Below are 22,769 nucleotides of genomic sequence, written 5' to 3' on the forward strand. Positions count from 1 at the left end.
TAGTCATCCTAAATAATGCCTAGTCCGGGAACTATCTTTTCCACGCAAACCAGGCTTAGACTTCATAAGCAAGCTTGCGTGTTGATGGCTGAGCAGAGACAACCATGAGGTGGTTGGGGCATCCCTCCCCTGGAAAAACAAGCCTCCTCCTAAGTCCCCAGAAGGTGGGGTTATTTGCTTCTTTTGCCTGCCTTCTTGGTGTTTAATGCCAAGAACTGTAAAAACAGGGAGCTCACTGAGGCAGCCATGCCAAGAACTTTCAAGATGGACCTGGAACAACCTAGGGAAGGACTCTGGTCCATTCCAGCAACTGCCAATTGTGAACATTTAGAGGGCCCAGAGAGCAGACAGCTTAATCTTGCTCAGAGGCTCCAGGGTAGATCAAAGGTCGTCAGACTGGTTCTAAAAACATTTCCATTCTGTTCAAACATCCTTCTCTTTGACTCCTGTCTCCAGTGGCCCCTTCCGTCTGACCGTTCAGCACCTCCTCTGCCTCCTGCTTCCTTGGGATCGTAATGGATCTTGTCGGACCTGCATTTCCCAACTGCAATTCCCAGACCCTCCAAAGTTGTTCCACCCGGAGAACTTTCTACATCTGGTTTATCCCGGGGTGGTCAGGCAGTCTACACGCCTCACCGGAAAGTGGCTAGCTGAAAACTTTCCACTGGTGTGTATTACCAGCACATTGTGGCATTTTCATACACGGTGCTAAGTATTTGGACCATACTCACCCATTCCTGTTTCCCTCTCCTCTTTCTTGCTAGTCTCCTTCTATACAGCCAATTTCTTAAGCTCCTAGAAACACATTTCACCTCGGACCTTTTTAAAAGGGGCATTTCTGTCAAGGTGCCGGCTATCGAAGTCACGCTATGACAGCGGAACTATGAGTCACCCACCAGAATAAATATAGGCTTGCAAAACAAGATGGTGGAGGTAGGTGAACCGTGAAACCGAGGCTAGGAGGCATGGGAACAGGCTTATTATCTTTATTTATTGATAAAGATTTATTTTTTTATTGGGTGTGTGGTGGTGGGGAGTGGGGGGAGCTGTGGGTTTATGAGCCATCCCACATTTCCCAAGACCAGAAAGTTCAACACCCAGTTATATTTTAAAAGAACAGTGGGACAGAAGCCCCGAAGTGCCTCCTGTTCTTCTCCACGATGTCCTTGCTGGGCACCAAGAATGCTCCTTAGCCTTCATCCCTCATCTCCCTCTGTCTAAGCATCACAACTTCCCACACTCACTAGCACACCGTGAAGCGTGATTGGCCCCGAGCAGAAGCCTGCTATGACTCATCTCCTCTCTTCAGCACACTACACCCTCATCCTCAAGGTAATATCGCTGCCAATTGCTTTGCTTAGCTGTTTGTAAGATTTTATGTCCCCTGATGTTTGTCTTTTTTCTCTCCCAAGAACTCAATAACATTATTGCATTATTATGTGTCCAAACACAGCACCTCTGTCCTTCCTGGTCCTCCTTATTTTTCTTCCGTGTGTGTGTGTGTGTGTGTGTGTGTGTGTGTGTGTGTGAGAGAGAGAGAGAGAGAGAGAGAGAGAGAGAGAGAGAGAGAGAGAGAGAGAAAGAGAGAGAGAGAGACTTATTTTGTAGCCCAGGCTAGCCTCAAATTAATAAGATCCAACTTCTCTGCCTCCAAAGTGATAGGCTCAAAGGCACTTACCACCATGCCCAGCCTTCTCCTTATTTTCACCGACAGACTCTTCTCCCCTGTCCTTAACCTGAGCCAAGCTAGAAGCTTATGCCAATACTAGTCTCCCCTTGAACCCAACCATCACCTGTTGCAGTGATACGGTCCTCCCTCCTTCTCTTCCTCCTCCTTCCTATGCCCTTTGCCGAGGCAAGTTTGCTGGTAGATCATTCAGAGGAGGTATAAAAAGAAATCTGAGCCTTTGGTTTTCTGAAAATGCCTTTCTCCTGTCCTTACTCTTGATTAATAGTTTGCCTGAGGGCAGAGCTCTGGTTGAAAGTCAGCATTCCTCAGAATATCGAAAGAATTGTATCATTATCTTCTATCTTTTGGTCTGTCTGTCAAGAATTCTAATGCTGTTCCATTTAAAATTTCATTATATGACATAGGCGTGCGCGCACACACACACACACACACACACTCACTCACACACACACACACACTTTTAGAAGGTATCTCTGGACTCCTGGGGATCTGGAACAAGGATGTGACTTGTTTAGTTCCTCATTGTGGCCACCCTGTCACTTGCTTGTTTTGTTTTTGTTTTTCAAGACAGGGTTTCTCTGTGTAACAGCCCTGACTGTCCTGGAACTCTTCATAGACCAGGCTGGCTTCAAACTCATAGATATCCACCTGCCTCTGCCTCCCAAGTACCGGAATTGAAGGTACGTGCCTGCACTGCCTGGCCTAGCCTGCCTGTTCTCAACGCAAACATTTGCACTCTTCAAATTTGGCAAGCGTCTCGAACACCCTGGGCTGTGATCATTTCCTCTCTTCCAACTTCTCCCACCCTCGACCAACCCCTTGTTCCTCCCTCTTCTTCGGTGCCTGGGACTCTCCCGCCCGTCATTTCTCTCCATCAGAAGGTCTCAAATCTTCTCTTTTTCCATTTTGTCCCGTTTCTTTGGAACACTCCCTCTGCAGATGAAGATCTTATGCCCACATTCTGCTTCTCATGACCTAGCTTTAATTCTAAAGTCTCTCATATTCCCTAAAGCTATCCATAGGGTGTGTTGCTTTCCTTTCTTTGCTTCCGGCACTATCTGTTTCCTCCGGCTCCTTTTTCCTATTTATATTCATTTATCTCTGTCTTTGATATTGAAGACTTCCTTTGAGAACGTGTTTGTATTGAATATTCAAACAACAAAGAGCTGGCTGGGAGTTACATTCATGGAGAGCAGGAGGACTGAGTGGATCCCAGGGGGCCCTCAAGTGTCTGCTGCTTAGGCTGTGTTTGCAACCTGTGGGAGGGGTTGGTGCCACTGGAGAGGGAGGGAAACATCCTTCCATTTTCCTCTGGAGACACAGAAGCAAAGCGGGAGGCTGCAAGGTTGCTGAGCCTCAAGAAGGACCCGACTGAGGTTCCAATATCTGCTCTGCCCCCGATAGCACACTCTTCCCAATCAGCCTTCTGGAGAAAAACTCTCTCATCCTGGGAAAGCCTAGTGTATTATTTTTGCATTGTTGTGACCTAAGTACCTAGCAGAAATAGCATAAGAGGAAAAAAAACTTGGTTTTGTTTTTTTTTCTTTCTTTCTTTGTCTCATGTTTAGAGAGATTTCAGACCATCTAGGTAGGAAAAGTAGGCAGAGCAGCTCCATCTGAAGCGGTGGGAGCAAGGGATGGCAGCTGCTCCCATGGAGACAGAAAAGAAAGCAGGTCAGACCAGGGACTGGTATCATCTTCAAAGGCCACCATCAGTGACCTTCTCCTGCCAGCCAGGCCCCACCTTCTAAGGATTCCCCAGCCTTTAAAACAGCACCACAAAGGTAGGCACCCATAGTTCTGAACGTGAATTTAGGGGGCATTTCATATTCAAACTAATACCCAACTAAAGAAAGAGCCCACATGTCCTAGCAATGAATGGATAAATAAACCAAAGTAAACGGATTTAATGGAATATTACTGATCTATAAAAAGGAAGAAGGTATGAACTCACAGTATAACTTGGGTGAATGTCACATACATTAATAAAGAAGCCAGCCCACAAGCCACATGTGGTTTCATTAATATGCAATGTCTCAAATGGGTGACAGGAGCAGGTTGGGAATTCTGGGAAAAGGGATAACAGAAACGGCTGCTTACTAGGTAAACTTTCTTTTTGGCAGTGAAAAAATAATCTTCTAAACTGGATGGTAAGGATAGGTATAGAACTCTGGAAATCCACACAAGACTCCCGCAGTGATCACTGTACAGAGCTCAGCCATGTCTGGTGAATTACTTCCCGACAAAGCTGTGTCTCAAAAGTTGCTGACAAGCTATAAAGTAGAATGCGAGCTAAGCCTGGTGGCTCAGGCCTGTGAACCCAGCTACTTAGGAGACCGAGGGAGGCAGATAAAAAGTTCAGGGCCAACCTGGGCTACAGAGAGAGTTCAAGGTCAGCTTGGGTAAATAGAGGACCAGAGATACATCTCAGTGTTACATAAAACCTGGCACCCAGGAGGACCTGGACTTAGTACCATCAAGATAATAAAAAGAAAATCGCATATAAAAGGCTGTTTTCCCGTTAATATTGTTGGTGTTGAGCAGAGTATGTACCCAGCTTCAGTCCTATCTCATCGCACTCATGTGACAATCGGTTTTCAGCTGCTTCCTTACTGCTGCTCAGAAATACAAACCTCACAGTAAACCAGAGACTCCTGGGAAGGTGATTCAGATGTGGGAGCTGCTCAGACACACAACCTGAGGTCCATGGGTCACTGGGTGCTGTGGGACAATAGTCTTTTATCCCATCACTTGTATTATTTTTTAATAAACGCTGATTGACCAGTAGCCAGGCAGGAAGTAGAGGCGGGGCAACGAGAAATCTGGGAAGAAGGAAGTTGCAGTCTGTAGTCATCACACAGACAGACAGGAAGCCAGACACAGAGCCAGTAAGATGTGACTGCCTTGCCAAAAAAGGTACCAAGCCGCGAGAATAACACAGACAAGTATTATGGGCTAATATAAGTTACAAGAGTTAATAAGAAGTCTGAGCGAATAGGCCAGTTTATAATTAATGCAGGCCTCTGTGTGATTTCTTTGGGACTTAACGACTGTGGGAACTGGCCAGGACAGAAACTTAAGACAGCAACTGGGGAATGCGATCTCCATGCAAATACTCTTGGCTTGAGCCAAATCTGAGGGCTTTAGGACCTAAGCAAGTCCTCTGCTGAGCATATGTTTCCCTCCTGAGAAATCAGAGGCTCAGCTTTCCCTTATGACCACGTGACCTAAGGAACCATCAGAGCCACACAATGGAGAAAGTCCTCTTCCCTCTTTGGCTTCGGGAGTGGCCCACTAGCCAAGGCTCCTGGAACTGGGTACCATTTGACAACTGAAATGTGATTATGAGCCAGAACTGGAGTTGGGGGTGTCCCCGAGCGAGACCGCTCTCCGATACTTGGCTCCTGGTAACTGCACCTTGTTTCCAAGCCTCAGTAGAGAGCTCACAGTGACAGTGTCACATCTTCAAGAAGCCTTAGGCGCCATTCCTGCTCGTGAATCCAGTGATGTGTCCTGAAGATCCATCACCGAGAGAGCCAAGCCTCTTTGTGACGCTCACCAGTAGCCGGGCCTGGAAGGCTCTTTTCTCTGGAACACAGATGTCTTGAGCCAGCAGGGAGATTTCCCTACCAGGCTCCTGCAGCTTCAGGTTGCCAGAGATTACTTGAGCCTTCGCTAAAGTTGGGAACGATTTCCAAGCCCAAAATAAAGGTAATTACCATCAACCCTAAGCAAGTCCAACCTTTTGACATTACAGCTTGACAACCACCATCTACAATCACAAAAAAAAACCCCTCATAAAGTCTTAAGTTTAGTTTTATTCATAATATTTCACCACATGCTCCCAGCATGCCAAGGGTCGGATCTGCTTTAATCTCTTAAGAAATTTTACTTTTTCACCTACGTGTTCTGCCCGAAAGGGAAGCCACTCAGCTTGTTTCCTCTCAGTCCCTGCGCCCGTTTCTCTGTGTAAGCAGAGCCCTCTGCCTAGTGGTCTGAGTTAGTGATAGACCTTCAGGTTGATGTTTTCTAGAAGTAAATGAGTCATCTTCATTCAAAAATAGTGTTGGTGTCTAGGGACATAGCTCAGTTTGTGAAGCGGTTGCCATGCAACCACGAGGACCTGAGTTCAATCCCCAGTGCATACAAGATCTGGGCACAGTCGCAGGAATCTGTGATTCCAGTGGCAGGAAGGCAGAGACAGGTGGATCTCCAGGGCTCCCCAGTCAAACAGCCTAACACCTGGAGAGCCCCAGGTCCTCCTAAAAGGCCCTCATCCCAGAAAACAAGATGGACTGCACTGTGATGTTTTTGCTCTTTCACTCTTTGGCTTTTTTTTTTTTTATAAATATTTATTTATTTATTTATTTATTATGTATACAATATTCTGTCTGTGTGTATGCTTGCAGGCCAGCAGAGGGCACCAGACCCCATTACAGATGGTTGTGAGCCACCATGTGGTTGCTGGGAATTGAACTCAGGACCTTTGGAAGAGCAGGCAATGCTCTTAACCTCTGAGCCATCTCTCCAGCCCCTACTCTCTTTGGCTTTTTGGACTTTGTTGGGGGTCCACCACCCAGCTCCCAAATACATCATACACGGAGGTTTTTATTTAGTTATGAGTGCACAGCCTTAGCTTGGCTTGTTTCTGGCCAGCTTTTCTTAAATTATCCCATCTATCTTTGGCCTCTGGGCTTTTATCTTTCTTTATTCCTGTATTCCTTCTTATACCGTGTCTGGCTCTGTGGCTGTGTGGCTGGCCCCTGGAGTCCTCCTCCTTCCTCTCTCATTGCCAGATCCTTTTCTCCCAAATTTCTCATATTTATCCTCTTTGCTTGCTAGCCCTTCCTAATCCTCTCTCCTGCCTCGCTACTGACCAATCAGCTCCTTATTAGCCCATCAGGTGTTGTAGACAGGCACAGTAACACAGGCTCACAGAGTTAAACAAATGCAGCATAAACCAAAGTAACACATCTTAAAATAACATTCCCAACAATGGACATTTCCTAAAGAGAAACACTTCCAGCCTTCAGGCATGGATGGACACACAGTTTGGAAGAGATCGCTGGCCAGTTGCAGGCAGGGAAGGTGGTCGGATGAGACAACTTGGGGTGCATGAGGTTGGGGAGTGTTTTTGTATTGCCCTCCTGTGGATGTGTGGCTGGATGTGAGCCAGCTGTCTCGGGATGAAAAGGCACAGGGCCCCAGAACTGGTTCACAAACCACCCTACCCTCCCTTAAGTCCTTCCTACAGCCCCCAGCCCAGCCACTACATCTTTCTCAAGCAGGCCTGGTCCCATAGTCCCCTCCAGACAGAGGCTGTGAGAAGCCACAGTGTCTGTGTTTGAGGGTGCTGTAATGTTGCCTCCAGAGGTCACACATGTTGCTGTCATGAAGACAAGACAGAACTCTGCCAAGGGGAATCTTATTCTTCCCTTGTGTGCCTCTATCCCATTCACACCATCACACCCTTGTGTGCCTCTATCCCATTCATGTTGTAATAAGAGCGGCAGGGCGGGGGGCCACTCTGTTGTAATAAGAGCGGCAGGGCTGCATCCCCAGCACCCAGCCGCCCGCATGGCTAGCTTATGCCCCGAAATAATTACACGGAAACTGTATTCTTTTAAACATTGTTTGGCCCATTAGCTCTAGCCTCTTACTGGCTAGCTCTCATATCTAGATTAACCCATTTCTAATAATCTGTGTAGTACCACAAGCTGACTTACCAGGAGAGATCTTAACCTGCGTCTGTCTGGAGTGGGAGAAACATGGCGACTCACGACTCGGCTTCTTTCTCCCAGCATTTTGTTCTGTCTACTCCGCCTACCTAATTTTCTGTCCTATTAAAGGGGCCAAGACAGTTTCTTTATTACTTAACCAATGAAACAACAGATAGAAAGATGACCCACCTCCATCACATTCACACCTGTCACATCCTTGTGTGCCTCTATCCCATTCACACCATCACACCCTTGTGTGCCTCTATCCCATTCACACCCATCACACTCTTTTGTGTCTCATCCCCATTCACACCATCACACCCTTTGTGTCTCTATCCCATTCACACCCATCACACTCTTTCGTGCCCCATCCCCTTTCACACCCATGTTCAGTCTATATTAAAAGTGCCTTTTAATAAGCACCAAGTCCCCTGCCTCTCGAGTCCATGAGTCCCACTACTGTGAGACTCCCAAAGACACAAATCTTCTCTCTAGAACCACTGCTAACGGAATCTCCCCGCAAAGCACCTTCTTGCAGAGTATTCTTTATGGTGACAATGAGAGAAGCGGCCTACTTTCCTGAGTGGAGCTATGGATATGCAATGTACCCCCCAAAAGGCTCATGGGTACAGGGTTCTGAGGTGACACTATTTGACTTTTATGATACTATAATCATAAGGGCTCTGACAAAGTCAATTAATTCTTTGATAGGTTTGGAACTGAGAAGATAGCTCAGGCAGTAAAATGCTTACCACACAAGCATGAGGAGAAAGACCGGAGTTCCATCCCCAAACCCTTATGAAAGTTGGGTGTGGTGCACACGGGTAGTCCCAGCACTGGGGAAGTGGAGACAAGTGGGTTCCTGGGGTTTGCTGGACAGTGATGATACTGGCCCAAAAAACATGATAGATGGTAACCAAGGAATGACGCCCAAAGTTGACCTCTGAACTCCACACTTACGAGTGCACACATGTATGCACACCGGCACATGTATGTAAACATGCACCTTCAGAAGTTCATTATAATCTGATTCTATTATTTGGAGCTCCACGAGACTGAGGCAGAGTTTGACGTTCTATCAGAGGAGACCAGAACACAGCCACTAGAAGGTGCACACCAAGTAAAGCACCTAAAAAGACCAAGGCCAGTTCACAAGGCTAATGTGAAAAGTAATGACCAGGGACAGAACAGAAACAAGTTCCTGGGAGCAGGAAAAAGTAAATGAAGCAGACAGTGAGGTTATAAAGTGGAAACCAACAGGGTGGCATTGTCACAAGAGGCTGAGAGGGATGGAAGCTTGCTGCCGTGGACACGAGACACACTTCTTCTGGCCCAGGAGGGTCACACTCATCTGACCCAGATAGATCCATCTATCCAATACTGTGAAACCCAGCAGCTTCTGTTCCGAATGCCTGCTCTAACTGCACAGGATAGAAAATAAAGGAGTTGCAGAGACTTCGGGTCTGTGATATTTTTAGTAATGGCAAAGTTTACAAATTAAAAAAAAAAAGCTGGTATACACAAGAGAAAAAGATTGGAAGCAAACATGAACCCCAACAGGCAGATGGGCCATCTGAGGAAGGTACCACATGGGTCAGAGGCCAGGGGAGAAGGGGCCTCTGTGCCAGGAGTTTGGACTTGAAGTTCATGGTGGCATGAAGTTCAGGAGAGCTGACGGCTTTCCAGTATTGAAAACATTCACCCTGGACCAGTGTTTCTGAAAAGGTGACCTCCAAATGCAACAGCACAGCAAACACCCCCAAACTGAGTTTGCCTTGCAGTTTGGTCTGTGAGCACGAAAGAGACCATTCCTAGGCGTCAAAACCCAATTTCCTGTGCCTCACACATCTCGGTTTAAACACCAGTAGACGAGACCTCATGCTCTGACGAGACCTCTGGGCTAATCCTTCGTTATAAAAGTAATTTACTCTCAAGAGGATGGAGCAACATAAGCTCTGGGATAGGAATTTAAATTGGGAGCTTCTTGTGTCCTTGCTCAGAAACTGCTCATATCTACCTCCAGGGTGTCTGCTCCATTTTAATGACATGCATTTACCCAACTTCCTCTCTCATTGTCCACAGAACTCTGCCCCACATAGGGATATAGGAAATATTTAAATGATATTCTGTGAGGCCCTGGATTCTAAAGTCCTAAAATAGCAGGAGTGACCCACCGACCTGCTGGTAGTTCAAGCTTGTCTACCCTGCAGGGCACACTCAGGGACACTGGGTATGACCTCTGCTCAGAGCCACTGAGGACGTGTGAGTCTCTGGAGAGATGCCCGTGTGGACCAGGAGAAGAAAGGCTGCTTTGCTCTCATCCCCCAAGAGAAATAAGAATGGCAGGCGTCATGATCAGATTTCTCATATTTTTACTGGGCCAGCCAATCACAAAAGGGCTTGCAGGCAGGTGCAGTGGTGCAAGCCTGTCTCCCCAGCACTTGGGAGGCAAAGCCAGGGGAATCAGTAGCCAATGCAAGGGCTGTCTCAGAACAACAAGCTCTCTGTCCTTCACGGCTCTTCTTAAAGGTAGGGTTTTCAAAGCCCCCACTTGGCCTCCTTCCTGTGCGTTCCTTCCATCCAGTCAGGCTTGCCCCTAGCTCACATGAGCTGCTTCACCCTATGCCCACATGTGTGCCACTAGGCTCCCTCAGACTCCCTTCCTCTTCCTTGCCTCTCTGCAGCATCTGTCTCTGTACCCCCTCCCCTTCCCGCAGCCCAGCTATTGTCTCCCATGCTACATCAGCGGGCTCTCCTTCCCCTTCCAGGACTACTCTGTATGACTACAGATTCAACGCCCCTAATGCAAAAATTTTAAATCCAATTTGCTCCAGAACCCAAAACATTTTGATATGGATACAAAAATACAAGTGTAAAATTCCACACCTGACCTTAGGTGAGGCACAGCCAATGACTAGTCAAATAAAATATTGTGTTAAATTCCCCCACAGGCTACGGGATGAAATGTGTGTAAAACACAGATGAGTCTCATGTTGAGACTTGAGGTCCATTCCCAAGATATTTCTTTACAGACACAAAAGCATTCTGAAATAATAATTTAAAAAAGGAAATCTGGAACATATCAGGTCCCAAGCACTGGGCATAGAGAACAGCTAGCCACGTGACTGACCTGTTATGTGACTGCCGCCACAGAATGCTGACTGCAAGGTTACCCTCTTACCCCTTCACCCTTACCCCATGTCAGCCTTTGAGTGGGTGACTAGGTCCTGCTTATGTCTACAGAGAGGCCCTAATTAACATTAACCCCTCCTATATCCCCTGTGACTTCCAGCCTCAAAGTGTGTTCTCAGCTGGCTTCCTTGGGACCTCAAACTTACCTCAGTCTGGACTGCCACAGGGCACCTTGGAACCCCACTATAGAAGGAGGTTCAAGATAGCCCCTTGCTGGGCGGTGGTGGTGCACACCTTTAATCCCAGCACTCGGGAGGCAGAGGCAGGCGGATCTCTGGGAGTTCGAGGCCAGCCTGGTCTACAAGAGCTAGTTCCGGGACAGGCACTAAAGCTACAAAGAAACCCTGTCTCGAAAAAAACAACAACAACAACAACAAAACAAAAGATAGCCCCTGTGGTGGTGCAAGAAGTTAAGGTGCACCCAGTTGTCAGTCACACCAGTCCAGAAGAGCGTACAGACCTTGTCCACACTGTCGTCTATCTTGGGAAGACCCATCAGGGGTGTTAAGTACTAGATAGGACTACTCAGAGACTGGAGGTGGGTCTGTGTCCAGGCAGAGGCCTCCCCATGGACTGGGGCAAAGATCATTGGTGGACACTGGAAAGGAGCAGGCTTCCGGAGAGCCCGCTGGATCTGCCTCACTGGGTCAGATCCGGGAAAGTTCGGTAGCAGAGAAGTAGCTCTGTGAAGTCTTTCACAAGGGCATGATCCCCTTGCCAAACCCCCATTCCCTCAGCGCCCTTCTGGATTTTAGAGCAGTCGCAGGCATCTGGGCCATAGCACTGCACATCCCTTCACGTCTGCGGCAGAACGAGGACTACTGTGGAATGCCCATGCCCCAGATGCCATCACAGTGGGTAAGGCACCTGGCTGAAGAGGTTGCTAGGCCCCCTTTATAACCAGGCGCTCCAGGAAATGAAGCTGCAGTGAGATAAAGTGTGTGGTGCCCTGCCGGTGCCGCGGAGGGACTTGGGGGCGGGGTCTTAAAGAGGAGCACGCTGATGAGGAGAGCTAGCTGCCCTCCCCATGCCTTCTCTTGGGAATGCAGATAGGACGGCTGGAAGCCCAGCAGCCAATCTGGGTCACGAAGGAACCTTGGGTATGGAAGGCCCACACAGAATGGGGCTGATGGTGGGAGGTCCCTGGACACCAGATGGGACCGGCTGCCCCAGCCCAGCTCTAGGGAGCTCACCTTAACATTTCTGTTTTAGTAAATTTGGTGTTCATCTGAATCATCTCTTAACTGCAGCACGTCCAATCCTGCACCACCTTGTGCAATAATCATGCTTTGGTGTATGAGTTGACCGCTTCTTTCTGGCTGGCAAGCATCTGTAGGGAGATGGCAGCCTGCACTATATCCCTCAATAGTCCCTGGTGTTCATTGTCAGCTGACCTGCCCACGCCAATCCTATTCCAGTCTGAGAAGGGGGCGAGCCTGAGCAACTTTGGGATTTGTTTTGGTTTTGTTTTGGGTTTGGTATTCCCAGGAGGGATGAGCAGTTTTGTCAGCCCGGCAGTATAGGTGATTAAAGACAAGAATAAGCTGGGATGTGTAAGCCAGATCACAGTGGGAAGGCACTGACACTGGAGCATATCAAGAGAGGCTGAAAGCCCATCCAGCAGAGGAGGAAGGGGGCCTGCAGAAAACCCAGTGCATCGGCGTTTCCGTGGCAACACTGGGCCTGGGTGCTGAGGTGCTGGTGGAGCCCCTATGAGAAGGGAGCAGTGAGGCAGGAGGTCTAAGCCTGCTGGTCCCCCATCCCTCCTCCCACGCCTGCCCACGCATCAGCCCTCCTCTAAGACAGACTTTCTTGAAGCCTTGTGTTTAACCCTGACAACTCATGAGCTTGGCGTTCTGAATCAGTTCGATGTACGATTTCATACAGAAAGAGATAATTTGAAATCTACAAGTAAAACAGCCTTTCTTGTCCTGTGACCTTACATGTGCCCTTCCACAGCAGGTACGCCTGATTACAAAGTTTGCCTTTTTCACGTAAGAAGCAGTAGCAATTAGGAGAAAAGCCTGGGTTTGCGGCAGTTGCTGGTCCTGTGGAGCTGTGCGAGAGCCGCCTTCATAACTGTGGCATCGTCCTGGAACCTGGGACCCCACTCATATGCTGTCTTTACTTTGGCCCATCTCTGTTAATCAAAGGCTTCTTTCATATCTTAATTTTTGTTTTATATTTTATGCATGGGTCTGGGAAGATGGCTTGGTTAGGGAAGTACTTACTATGCAAGTGTAAGGACCTGAGTTCAAATCCTTAGAACCCACATGAAGCCAGACATGGTGGCACCTATCTGTAATCCCAGGCAGGGGTGGGAAGATGCTTGGAAGATCATCGGCAAACTAGCTTGGCATATGATTTCACACATGTATGCTTTTTTTATTGTTGTTATTTTACCAACCCCCATGACTCTCTCTTGTCCCCCTCTCATTCCTGGTGACCCCCTTTCCCCCAACCAGTCCCCCTTCTACTCTGATGTCTTTTTGTGCAGGTCTTGTCCGAGGAGCCATGGAGCTGGGTGGTCATGATTACAATGGCTCTGTCATATTCAGATGTTCCTAGCACTCCTGCCCAGCCCTCAGCTCGGTCAGCCTCTCTCTCCAGTGTTCCATGGGCCTTGCAGGGGGTGACCCATGCCTTATTTAGGGCTGAGGACTTCACTAGCAACTTTCTCTAAGCACTAATTTACCATTTCACACTCATGGGTGACATGAGAAACTGCAGGGCTTGGGACCTGCTGTGACAGTCGCAGGACGTACCAGCAGCTTTGCCCTGTGTCATCAAACCAGTAGCCATTGCGTCTTCCCGCATCCCCAGCCCTGCATCTGTGCATGGAATGAAGGAGTCAGGTAATCACGAGCCAAAGTGACCTTCCCTACCTGCGTGCCCATTGCCCACTGTAGTCCAGCCAAATTCCCTGGACATCTGATCTCTTTTATTTATGTGAAAATGCACCTTGTTCTGAGGTATGGTTATTTTTATCTTATTGATGTGTTTTTCTTTTATGAGATACAATCTTACTATGTAGCTCAGGCTGGCCTTCTGTGTCAGCCTTCCAAGCACTGGGATTATAGGCCCCTGCCATCACACCCTGATTGGCCACTGGTTGTTTGCTTTGCTCACATCCAGAGTACTGGGATTTTGGGCATGCACCATCACTCCCTGTTTATGTCATGCTGCTAAGCATTGAGCCCATGGCTGCATGAATGTCAGGCAGGTTCTCTACCAACTAAGCCACATCCTTGACCCCTTTTGTGCTATGATGAAATGTCATTGAACCAGAGAACTATCCATATATAACAATTCCTCCAAATTGCTGCTTCATAAAACATTCTGAAGATGCAGGATTGCAGTGCACAATGCCCGTCTGCGCTCTGTGCGCTACCATACAAGCTCCCCTTGAGCTTGGGGCAAGGGGATGGAGGTTGAAACATACAAAGACACAGAGACAGGGAGAGAGAGAGACAGAAGCACGGACCTCTAGTCACTGGTAAGAAGCCCTTTATGCAATAGCACCATGGAGGCTTATATACCCAACAGTCAGGTGGGCCAACAGGTGAAAACCTCTGATCCTCAAGGCAAGGCAACACGTGCTCATGAAGCAGAGCTGGTAAACAACTTTGACACAGCCTTTAGTAACTCAAATCAGAAGGAAAGTAAAGATCACTAGCAGAGAAGAGCAGCTGGAGGCCAGGACTCCAAATGGTCCCAACACAGGATGGTGGGATGGGAAGACTGGATTCACGGAGAAGCTGCATCTGTACTGTGCCTATGGCGCTAAGCAGCAGGGCTTTCCTGTAAGGCCCTGATTCCTGTGTATTCTGGCTTGGGCTCGTATTGAAATGTAGAATGTTAATGTATGAGGATTTGTTTCAAATGATGTAAATGAGATGAATATGAAAAATAAACTTGTGATTAGCAGAGGGAAGGGAAAGTGAAGAAACAGAAAACTGAAAAATGAAGGAGACAAAGAATAATCCTGGGGGCAGGAGGGAAGAGGGCTAGCCGGAAAGAGCCTTCTGGGTGCCCTTGACCATGGCTGGCAGTGTGCCTGCTGACCACAAACGCCTTCTCTTCTGAAGTCCAAGGAAGGCTTCAGGAATCCAAATGCCTTAAAGGAACAGAAGTGGAAGGGAGTGCGGGATGCGGCTTCAGTTATCTCAGCAAGCCTCCCCACCCCACACAGGAGGGAGGATGCTACAAATACGACCCTGTGAGCTTGACAGTGGCTGCTTGAGAGGCTTTCTGCATCTGAGCCAGGGAGCGAGAGTCTGGGAACAGCAAGAAGTCTAAGGTGCATGAAGGACATGCAATTGAAAGGGACAATGAGATGGACATTGCCACGGGGACCCCAGTATCCTTTTCCCTAATGAGTGGAAGGTCTCTGACTCCTTCAATTAAAAATATCTGCAAATGAAATATCCAAGAATAAATAATAAGCAGAACAGGAGACAGAACAGAAAGGTATGAGCATCCCGGTCCGACTGGAATCCCCACGGCTGAGTCTTACACTCCTGGAAAGGATCACCTGAGAGCTTCACTCTCCACAGGGGGACAGTGAGGGCAGCTCCCCATTCTAGGGGAAGCTTGGAGAATCTGGGAATTACTCACATACAAACCCCTATGGCTCCAAGATTCCTCCTTCTTACAAGGCCGTTGCCGTCATGCGTCTTTAGGACATCATTAAACCCTAAGCGCCTCTCACATGTACTGTTTCTAGACACTGTTAGGTCTCAGGAAGTGCATATATCCAGACATGAGATCGTGCTGTGAAGCACTATTAATAAAAACCCAGAGACAGAAACTGGGGTTCAACCTGAAGACCAGAAAAGCAAAGCAGCTAGCCACTGGCTCTTACCTCCACCTCAGTTCAGAAATAGCGATCCTGCCTCCAGGAATCTTGGAATGAGACTGTGTCTGAGAGCTGTCTCCTCCTGTTTTATAATTTCTCTCTAGTTCTGGGATTAAAGGCGTGCACCACTACCGCCCAGTTTCTATGGCAAACCATTATGGCTACTGGGATTGAAGGTGCGTGTCATTGGTGCCTGGCCTGTATGGCTAGCCAGTGTGGCTGATTTACATTCCTGATCCCCGGGCAAGCTTTATTTATTAAAACAAAATTGAAGTGCCACCACAGTACTGGACTAGAAAAGGATTTCTCGTGGTTACATAAAAGCCAGAATTCCTCAGGTTCCCAAAAAGAGTCATTTCCCTTGCCTCTGGCAAAAGGTCCTAACTCTTGATTGACATATACCTGTGGTTGTACACTAAAGCCGGTGATGACCTCCAGACTCCGTGAGGACCTATTTACAAGTCCTACTAAACTTGTCAAAGTGCCCATGCTAGCCCCTGACCCTTCTCACCTCAGCTCCCTGCTCTCTGCGAGGTCCCCCGCACCCCGACCATGGTTCTCCTATTCTCTCTTGCTAGTCCCGCCGGTCCCTTGTCCCAGCTTTAGCTGTGTCCCGTCTTCCTGTCCTCTCTGCTCTGGACAGTCTCAGGGGCCTCTGGATAGTCCTCTTATCCAATAAAAGCCATTTCTCTAGTCATGGAGCTGCTCTTCTGGTGGTTCCTTCACTGTGCCCACGGTAGATACCACTAATAGAGGACTTTGGGCATCAAGTTTCTGCCTCAGCAACAGTAACGGCCCCTGTACCGTGCCGGGTCAGGTGTTTCCCCTTGTTGCCATGGCCACCCAGCATCTAAAGGAAGGACTTTATAGCACATGTGAGTAGCCTCGGCAACGATCGAAATTCACAGTATGGTTCTTACTGAGTGGTTTTTACACAGAGATAAAGTAGGAAAATACCTGAAAAGAATTGTAAATCGGGGACCATTTTAAGAGAAGGGCAGAGGCCTTTACACTGAAAGCTCAAAATGCTGACAAGGGAAAGAAAGGCAATCTAATTGAGCGGCCACTTTGTGTTCGTCCTTCCTCGGACCGACTTTCCACCTGTGAGCAGGGCCAAGCGTGCTGGTAACACCAATGATCACAACACTTCTGAGGCTGAGACAGGAGGTCAGCTGAAGGCCAGGCTGGACAAGAGAGCCAGACTCTGGGTTAAGCACAATGTTTTAATAAAAATTTAAAAAGCAGGGGAAAGCAGATTTCATCCAATCATTTGGTAAGAAGTAGTGGGGGGCAGGGGCAGGCCCAGCTTCAGTGAGCCTCTAACCAGAAAGTCCCTGGGAATAAGACTTGGACTGGGTAAAAGAAACAGAGGGGCCAGAGGCCCGAGGAGGAGCAGAGCCTAGAGGGGAACAATAGTCCTAGAGCAACCTCGGGGAAGCTGATGCCTTCATAGCTGAGGCTTGGAGCTCCCCCCACAGGTCGGCTGTCCTTTTCCTGATGGATGGCTCTCTCCTGGGAAGAGCCCTAGTGCCAGCTGCCATGCCCTTCTTGTCTGCAACAAATCATGGCACAGGCTTTATGCTGTGTCTGTAAGAATGGGGGAGGCGTGGCTGGAGAGAGCGCTCGGTGGGTTAAAGGCTTTATCTGTTGCTCTTCCTAAGGACCTGGCTTCACTTCTCAGCGCTCTCATGGTTACACACAACCATCAGTGACTCCAGTTTTAGGGGATCTGACTCCCTTTTCTGAACTCTTCAGGCACACATGCAGGCAAAACACTCACATATACACATAAAATAAATATTAAAAAAAAAGAAAAAAGAAATCCCAAGGGGATAGGAGAACCAATTCCTCTCACCATAAAGAGAAAAAAAAAAAAAATCAAATCAATTGTGAGGTTGAACCCAGCCCTGGGCCCATCAGGTAATGTCGGCCTCTGTGATTTCAGGGAAAGCCTCCCCGTGCACACCAACTACACAACCTGTCTCAGAGTTTCCTCTGCCTTGGATCTCACCCCCACCCCCATCCCATGGGCCTGTTGATTCTAGAGGCACACACAGTCTACCCGGGGAGAGACAGGCCTCCCATTGGCCCCTGCCTGTGTCACATATCCTGTCTCTGCATGTTCACCAGCAGAGCAGGGCCCAGAACTGGAAGGATGAATCCAAATGGGTCGCAGGAAGCCTAAGAGACTGGTGGAGATGCCCCGGAGCCTCCAGCTACACTGGAAGTGAGGGGGAGCCGGCAAGGCTCCAGCCGCGGGTCTGTCCTCGAAAGAGACAGCTGTGCTGCTATCCTTCAAAGTAGGCTTTGTGTTCAGAATGTAATTGTGGAAGTGTTCCCAGCAGCCCCAGCGTGGCTCCTGTTTGTCTGTGGGAAGGCATTGTTATTCTGCGAGCAGCTTTCTTCTGGCAGCGCGCAGACCTGTGTGACCTCAAGGCAAACTGTGCTTCAAGCTGGAGAACACGGAGAGTGGTCCCTGACTGCAGCTGTCAGAGTCAGGTCCCAAAGGTCAGAAGACAGGGTCCTTCGGCTGAGCATGAGGCCTGGCCTGAAGATGGAGAGGGCATTGGCCTTACACCTTGGAAGCCCGCCCCCCCCCACCCCATGCTTATTCCCTGCTTCAGTATCAGAAACCCTGGTGTTGCTCATCATAGAATAAAAGTCGTTTTCCAGCCTGCCTACAGTCAGGAGACCATGACTAAACTCTAGCCAATGTGGAATCTTTCAGCATACGGAGATCTAAGCTCCGTAGCTATCCAAGTGTGAAAGCCAGGCTGGAGGGACAAGTCATCAGAGCCTGGAGACTCTGGAGCCCAAGTCCCTGATCAGAACAAAGGAACGCTTGAGTTGGATCTCAGTGATAGAGCGATCGTCTCCATGCACAAGGCCCTGGGTTCAATTTCCAGCACTAAAGAAAAAAAGCAATGGGATCTTGGGTCCCTGACTAGGTCAGCAGGGTCTGGTTCCCAAGTGACCTTTAAACTAGTGTTATTTAAGGTTCCAAGCCACGTGGAGTTTGACCTACCCAGGTCAGACTTCATATGATGAAGTGGAATGCCGGGAAAGACTAAGCCACTATTGGTGAAGGGAGAGTTGCCACATCAGGCCATAGCACAGCCCTGGTCGCATGCAGACTGCTGCCGCTATGACCCCTGAGACCTGGTAGGAAGATCTACGGCTGGCAGGAAGACTTTGGGAATGGGTGGGTGGTGACGGAGGTGACTTCCTAAGGTACCAGTTCACCTGCTCAGCCTGTCTCTCCCAGATGGCTATTCCATAGTCCCAAGGCCACAGGGAGATTTTCGGGGGAGGGGGTGTTGAGAGGCTGCCGGAAGAACAGTTTCGTGCACTCCTAAAGTCACCGTACACAGAGCCATCATGGCCAGATGATGTCTGTGGCTTCACAGGCACACCATCCAGGAAGAGGGCCTTGATTATTTCACAGTGTTTCAGGAATGCACATAACCTTCCGCATCTCTAATTAAACCCCAAGGTGAGAAACAGAGAGATCAAGAGAAAATGAGAGAGAGGAAGGAGGATTGGGAGTTCAAAGCCAGCCTGGGCTAAATAGCAAGATCCTTTCTTACAAGGAGGAGGAAAGGGGACAGGGGAGGAAGGGAGAGGAAGGAGATAAAGCTGGCCACAGGTGCCACAATTCAGAGTGCAGGGGGGTTGAAGTAGTATTGCCCTCTGTATGCTGTGAGTCTGGGCAGCCAGAAAACAAAAGTACAGTCTCCCATATTACAGGGGTGGCTGTCCCCAGTTTGCTTTCTTTTTCTGCCTATGTAAGGAAAGTGGCCACACCTTGATGACAGTGGACAGACGGACAGAAGCCAGCGCCCCTGACCCACTGCAAGGAGCAGGACTTCCAACACTGAGGAACAGACACTGGACCCACAATTGCCAAGGAGAGAAATAGACTGGCATTCTGTGGCCACTGACCACTTGGAGTCAGTGCAAAAGCAGCCTGGCCTGCCTCAGGAAGCATCTAGGCCCTGGCCATGGTGGTCTCAGGCCTGAACCCCTGTCCTAGGAGGGGTAGGAGGAGCCCAGTTAGAGAACTCCTGAATTTGTCACACAGTTGAGATGACCCTCCTGGGCAGGTAACTGCAGTCAAGTGGACCCAATGGAACTTACTCCATGTCCTCTGGGCAGCAGGCTAGCTCCATGTATACTTGCAGAATACACGGCCTTGAATATGAGAGCCACTTGGGCAGCAGCAGTCCACTGGAGAGCTTCCAATGCTGGAACCTAAGAGAGCTTCTGGAAGCTGGGGCTGACGGTATCAACCCTAGCATCAGTCTATCTACATCCGGGTCCCTAGAGCTAACACGGGGAAGTAGCTAACTCCTGAAGCGCTATGCAACTTTGAAGTCAAACATTACAGAGTCCACTCTATTTTTAGTTTTTTTGTTGTTGTTGTTTTTTTTTTTTTTTTGGTTTTTCGAGACAGGGTTTCTCTGTGGCTTTGGAGCCTGTCCTGGAACTAGCTCTTGTAGACCAGGCTGGTCTCGAACTCACAGAGATCCGCCTGCCTCTGCCTCCCAAGTGCTGGGATTAAAGGCGTGCGCCACCACCGCCCGGCTATTTTTACAGTTTTTCAACATAAAAATGTTTGTAGCTCCAGCCTAGGAAGATGGAGTGGGTAAATCTGCTAAGCCTGGAATTAAGATGCCTCGAATAATCATACCCAGCAAGACCTGGCGGCGCCTACTGACCTGGGTACCTCAGTAGTTCTCTGGGTTCTTCTTCTCCACCCTCAAAACAGATGTTACCCTGGGACCTATCTTTGAAGGCTGCTGGGTTAAAGTAAGAAACAGATGTAAAGCTAGCATGGTGTATGTTATACGAAAGGGCTCAAAAGCTGTAACATGTGGTTCGGAAGCCGCGAGAATAGGTGGACCAAAGCATTAATTAGAGCAGAACCCATCTTACTTCCTTTGCCACCAGCATGGTTTCTGTAATCTCCTGTGGACAGAGAACCCTGCCAGCAGTTCTGTGGAGCCCAGCCGGGGGTACACAGCAGAGTGTCTGTATGCCTGTTCTGCAGGGATACATGCCGTCATGTCTCAGGTCAGTGTGCACAGGACTCAAATATTAAATTCCAGTCCTGAGAAAAGTTCGAGTGTTTTTATGGTCATCTTACATTATATACTTTCCCCAGCTGATATTCACCCTTGGACAGTTTTATGCACTGAATATTTCTGTGCCCCTCCCAACTCCTATTTGAAACTATCCCCAGAATGACTGCACTGGAAGATAGCACTTGTGGTAGGTGACCAGATCACAGGAATAGAGCCCTCCTACAGGGTAGGTACCTGCATGCTATGAGAAAACCACAGTCCACTCCGGAGCTCGACCTCGCTGTTGTGTTGGTCCTGGACTTCCTGCCTCCAGAATATCAAGGAAGAAGCACCTCTGTCCATCAGCCGCTTGGCCTTTGGTGGCTTTGTTGCAGCTGTCCAAGATGACTGAGCCAGTCAGACACTTGACCAAGCTCCGAGACTCCTCCTTAGGTGTGCCTTCTTGCTACTTGAATTGGAGTGGGAGCAGAACCAGGTCCACCCCGCCTATGCAGAAGGTCACCATCATTTCTGCACAAGGCAGACTTCAGACAGACAGGCAGCCTGGGTCTCACAGCCGCTAGCTTCACCCCAGGCCCTCAACAGTTTTCCCATCAGACTCTGGCCAGCAATGCCTCTTGATTCTTCAGGCCACTCTATCATCACTTTCTTTGCTTGACTCTAAATACGGACAGACCTTCCGAGGGCCGAGAGAGTTCCAGTAAGAAGGAAACCTGCCTCCAGTCACTAACCTTTTGTGCTGACCCCTGCCCAGCGGGAACAGCTCTTCTTCCAAAGATGGAAGAGGTGGGGTTGGGTACCTGGACCCATTTGCTCTCCAGAGGATTTAAGATAAGTATCGGCTTTTCCGAGGCTTCCTCATTCCATGGTCTGCATCCTGGAGGGCCCAAGCTCCTCGGGTTCTATGGCTCATACAGCTGAACTAGATGGACTGCACGGGGCCCTTAGCCTTCACACCTGCAGCCTGGACGGGGCCTTCCCTGCCAGAACTGAGCAAAACTGAAGTTGCCACTGCATGTGACAACAGAGGCTGTGTCACCATGCTCCCCGCGACGAGAGCAGGCCCAACGCGATGACACCCATGTGAGAGATGAACTCAGTGACTCTCAGCCGTGGGACGATGCTCAGTCCTGGGAATAGGTCCCCACAGGCTGACCTGGAAAACAGCTTTGAGAACTGCTGGAGGGTCCCTGTATCCGCTGCTAAAGGCCAAGCTTTCATAATTAATAAGAAGTGTCCGTGTCGCCATTTGCGGGCTGGCAGTTCAAAGAGGGTCTGACAAGGAATCTTGCTACTAATGCGTTTGGGGTGGAAGGCTCAGGGTGTAACCTCCAGGTTTCCATGCAGGCATCCATGCCCAGCCACCCACAGCCAGGGCCAGGATGCTCGTCAGGCACAGCAGAGCACAGCACGGCTCCTGTGGTGACGGCATGTGAGTGTGTGTGTGTTTGCGTGTGTGCTAGCTGGCTTTTGTCAACTTCACACATCCCTGGACATATCTGGGAAGAGGGAATCTTTTTTTGTTTTCTTTTGAGACAGGGTTTCTTTGTGTAGCCCTGGCTCTCCTGGAGCTTGCTTTGTAGGCCAGACTGCCCTCGAACTCACAGCGATCCTTCTGCCTCTGTCTCCTGAGTTTAAGGGTGTATTGAGGATTAAGGGTGTATACCACCACTGCCCAGCTGGGAAGAGTGAATCTTAATTGAGAAAACGCCTGAACAAGATTGGGCCGTAAGCAAGTCTTGATTAATGATAGATGTTGGAGGGTCCAGCTCACAGTGGGTAATCTCAACCCTGGGTCGTATAAGAGAGCAAGCATGAGAAATAAAGCAGTAGGTTATCATTCCTCCGTGGTTTCTGCTTCAGCTCCTACCTTAACTTCCCTCAGAGGTGGAATATGTACTGAGCTGTAGAATGAAATCGGCCGCTTCTCTCCACGTCGCTTTTGGTCATGCTGTTTTATCACGGCGATAGAAACCCAAGACAGCGAACAACCATGAGGAGGAGCGGGCCGATGATTGTGCCCTATCACGTGTTGCAGACATCTTGATTACACAGCTGCTGGCTGAATGCAAGTGTGACATGTGGCGTGTGTAGCGTAAGTTTCAGGGCACTCCACTCTCCAGGAACAAGACAACAATGGCTAGCTATGTCTGCTATTGGATTCACCGTGATAATCATCATAAGAGTGCATCTCATAACATTCTGACATAGGAGGGGGTGGGAGG

Source organism: Chionomys nivalis, chromosome 21, assembly GCF_950005125.1.
Source record: "Chionomys nivalis chromosome 21, mChiNiv1.1, whole genome shotgun sequence".
In the NCBI taxonomy this organism is placed as follows: Eukaryota; Metazoa; Chordata; class Mammalia; order Rodentia; family Cricetidae; genus Chionomys; species Chionomys nivalis.